General features: G+C 34.5%; 1 pseudogene; it reads left to right on the top strand.

Moving 5' to 3' along the window:
- The first annotated feature begins 1,781 nt into the window (after window positions 1-1,781).
- On the top strand, window positions 1,782-3,561 carry LOC111368990 (annotated as a pseudogene).
- Window positions 3,562-4,679: the final 1,118 nt, after the last annotated feature.

Here is a 4,679-nt window from a genome sequence, read left to right on the forward strand (position 1 = left end):
CGATATTTTGTTTTATTTATCGATGATTATTCTCGTTTTACTTGAATTTATTTTCTAAAGCAAAGATTTGAATTGCCACAAACCTATATGAAATTTGCTAATATGATCAAAACTCAGTTCTCTCACACCATTAAAACTCTTGAAACTGATAATGCTATGGAATATCAAGACTCCTCTCTCCTTCAGTTTCTTTGTCAACAGGGAACTGTGGTTCAACGTTCTTATCTACACACTTTACAACAAAATGGTAGAGTTGAACGTAAGTATCGTCATATTCTTGACTCTGTTCATGCTCTTCTCATCTCTTTCACTTGCCCTGAAAAGTTTTGGGGCGAAGCTGCATTAACTAGTGTGTATACACTATTAATCGCACCCCAACAACAATTCTTAAAAAATCTATCTCCTTTTGAACGATTATTTGATAAGACCCCTGATTATTCTATTCTGAATCCTTTTGATTGTGCTTGTTTTAGTTTGCTACAACCTCATGAGCATAACAAATTAGAACCTCGTGCCCGCCTATGCTACTTCTTGGGTTATGGGATAGAACATAAAGGTTATCATTGTTGGGATCCTATTTCTAATAGTTTGCGTATCTATAGACATGTCACCTTTTGGGAATAAACCTTGTTTTCCTAGTTATCCAAATTTCACTCTAACTTTACTACTCTCTCTCAATTCAGTACAAATTTATCAGTCGATCTTTTTTTGAGTAATGACACAGTTATTTCCAGAGAACTCAATTCTAATCCTACTATTTTGACTGCTTCTACTGAGATTGGTCTGATTGCTGAGATCGTACCTGATGTCCCTCCTCGTCGTTCTACTCGGGTAAGAGAAACCCCTCATCATCTTCATGATTATCATTATTTTTCTGCTATTTTAACTTTGTATGAGCCTCATTCTTTTCGTAAAGCTAGTAGTTATCCTCTTTGGCAGCAAGCCATGAATGAAGAACTTCAAGCTTTAGAGCAAACTCGTACTTGGGATTTGGTTGATCTTCCTCATAGCAAAACTCCTATCATATGTAAATGGGTTTATAAAATAAAAACTTGTTCAGATGGGTCTATTGAACGTTACAAAGCGCATTTAGTGGCCAAAGATTATAGTTAAGAATAGGGTAATTAGCACAAAACGTCCCAACCTTTCAATATTTTTGTGGAAAACGTCCATATCTTTCGTTTTTTGGCGAATTACACCCTCACCCTCACCTTTACCTTTTTTTTTGAACAAAACGTCATTCTGTCAACTCTACGTTAAAATGTTCCATTAAATCAAAGGGTAATTAGTACAAAAGGTCCCTACCTTTCAATATTATTGTGTAAAATATCCCTACCTTTAATTTTTAGCATAATTAGTATAAAAGGTCACTACCTTTCAATATTATTGTGTAAAACGTTCCTACCTTTTATTTTTAGCATTTTCACCCTTACCTTTCACCTTCCATTATGCAAAAGGTTCATTTCATCCATTTTTTCAATAAAATGATGATTTTACCCTCCTATTCAAATAAAATAAAAAGAAAAGAAAAATAATTAATTAATTGCAATCATAGTCCTAAATCTTTCAAAACATTATAGAGAAGTCCTAAATTCTCCACTACCGCCACTTTCACAACCTCACCAAGCCACCACCTATAGATCCATATAGCACCACCTTTCTGCCACAACACTTATCAGACTCCACCACCACCAACCTTGCCTCACTCTCTGCAATATCCTCCTCCATAGTATTGGTCACCAATCTGTTTGAAACAACCACATTTACGGTGGTGGAGTTCGATGGGTATGGTGGCCGAAAGGTGGTGTTATGTGGATTTATAGTTGGCAGCTTGATAGGTTGTGAAAGTGGTGGTGGTTGAGAATTTATAATTTTTTTATAAGTTTTTAAAAATTTAAGGACTATGATTGCAGTTGGTAATTCATCTTTTCTTTTTGTTTTATTTGAATAGGAAGGTAAAATCGTCATTTTATTGAAAAAATGGATGAAAATGACTTTTTGCACAATAAAAGGTGAAAGGCAGGAGTGAAAATACTAAAAAATGAAATGTATGGACGTTTTGCCCAATAACATTGAAAGGTAGGAACCTTTTGTGCTAATTATGTCAAAAAATGAAAGGTAGGGACATTTTACACGATAATATTGAAAGATAGGAACCTTTTGTGTTAATTACCCTTTGATTTAATGGAGCATTTTAACGAGGAGTTGACAGAAGAACGTTTTGCGCAAAAAAAAAAAGTAAAGGTGAGGGTATAATCTGTTAAAAAACGAAAGGTAAGGACGTTTTTCACAAAAGCGTCGAAAGGTAGGGATGTTTTGTGCTAATTACCCTTAAGAATATGGTATTGATTATGAAGAAACATTTGCTCTAGTTGTTCGAATTACCTCTGTTTGCAGTCTATTGGCTATTGCTGCAGTAAAATGTTGGAAGCTTCTTCAGATAGATGTAAAAAATGCTTTTCTAAATGGTGATCTCCAAGAAGAAGTTTATATACGTCCTCCATCTGGATTTCTTTATCCTCCTAATAAAGTCTGTAAGCTTCAACGTGCCTTGTATGGGTTAAAACAAGCACCACGATCCTGCTTTGCCAAATTCAGTTCCACTATTACTCAGTTTGGTTTTATTTCTAGTCCACATGATTCTGCTTTATTATTCGCCGTACTGATAATGGCATTGTTCTCCTGCTTCTTTATGTTGATGATATGATAATAACTAGTGATGATGCAGCCTGTATTTCACAGTTACAAAAGTATCTAAATCAACAATTTGAGATGAATGATCTTGGTCCTCTAAGTTAATTCTTGGGTCTTGAAGTTTCATCCAACTCAGATGGCTACTATCTTTCTCAGGCAAAGTATGCTTCTAATTTGCTTTCTCGAGTTGGGATCACAGACAATAAGACTGTTTCGACTCCCTTGGAAACAAATGTCAAGCTTACTCCTATGGATGGTTCTCCTCTTGATGATTCTACTCTCTATCTCCAACTTGTTGAGAGCTTGATCTATTTAACTGTGATACAACCTGATATTGCCTATGCAGTTCACTTGGTCAATCAGTTTATGGCCGCTCCTAGCACATCTCACTTCTCTACTGTTCTTCGGATACTTCGCTATGTGAAGGGGACTCTCTTTCATGGACTTCATTTTTCATCTCACTTTTCTCTAGTACTATCTGGGTATTCTGATGCAGATTGGGTTGGTGATCCTACAGATCATCGTTCTACCATTGGTTACTATTTCTTTTTGGGCAACTCACTTATTTCTTGGCGCAGCAAGAAGCAGACTATCATGACTCGTTCTAGTACAGAGTCAAAATATCGTGCCTTTACAGATGCTACTGCGGAGTTACTTTGGCTTTGTCGTTTATTAGAAGATGTGGGTCTTTCTCACTCATCTTCTATTGCTCTTCATCATGACAATCAAAGTGCTATTCAAATTGCTCATAATAATGTGTTTCACGAGCGCACTAAACACATTGAGATTGATTGTCATTTTATTCGCCATCATGTTACTCTTGGTACTCTCCATTTAGAATCTGTCTCTTCCTCTGATCTTTTCTAAAACTCACCTGCCTGGGCGTTTTCACGACTTAGTATGCGAACTCAAACTATATCTACAATACCATCTTGAGTTTGAGGTTAGGTGTTAGGATAATTTTTGTAATTGTAGCATAATTAATGGGATTGCTTAATTATGAGAATTACATATTGCTTAATTATAGGAATTATCGTATCTTTCTCATTTTATAGCATAGGCTCTCTTGTATAAATAGTGCGTACTACTTGTATTATAAACACAACTCAGAAATATAATTTTCCAATTTTCATACTTCTTCTTTGTTTTCTAACACAGATTATCAACAATTATAATTGCATATTACAGTATAAAAGTTAATATTGGTGTCTTTGTGGGCGAACCCATATTTCAAATCAAAAGTTGATTGCAGTAATTGTTTTATACCTTAATTTCCATATGACGTAGGCTCTCTTTATGCATAAATTCGTATACATATGGGGTGTGATGCATTTGTGTCTGTGGCTGAATTTACAAGTGCTTGCTGTGTAGTTCGAGTGTGTGTCAATATCTACATTTTTTAGGTGTGCACTTAACACTCCCATTGTAATTTAGCCCTTGTTTGATCCCCATTACGTAGAAAAATTAATGGGAGGAATAGTATTTTTTTGAAAAATGAGTGGTAGAAAAAGAATGAAAAGTTTTCGATTTACGTGTAATATTATTTTATGTAAGACTGTGTGGTTGAAAATAGGAGAGAGAAAAATGAAAACGTAATATAATTTAATGTAATGGGGCTCAAACAGGGGCTTATACTCATTTCTTTCTAGACTCATTTATGTGATTTATTTATAGTTATAATTGTATGAGATTTTCGTTGAGAATAGCTGAGTTTCTTTTTTTTCTTTCTTTTTTTTTTTTTAAATTTTTTTTTCCTTCTTTTGCTGTCTTTTATGCATAAAATTTTGAAATTCTTAGAATTTTGATGTAGGAAAATCGTAGCATGCTTTGACATGAATTTCGGGTCAATAAACTTAGTTGAAATGATGAATTCCAAGATCTTTGTGTGGTTGAATCACCTTGCCTTCAAATCTCTAAAATCTGCATTTTCTTGTACTTCAATGGTCTAAATCTCAATCATAATGGAAGGGGATTATTATCCAAAA

This window comes from Olea europaea, chromosome 20, assembly GCF_002742605.1.
Source record: "Olea europaea var. sylvestris chromosome 20, O_europaea_v1, whole genome shotgun sequence".
In the NCBI taxonomy this organism is placed as follows: Eukaryota; Viridiplantae; Streptophyta; class Magnoliopsida; order Lamiales; family Oleaceae; genus Olea; species Olea europaea.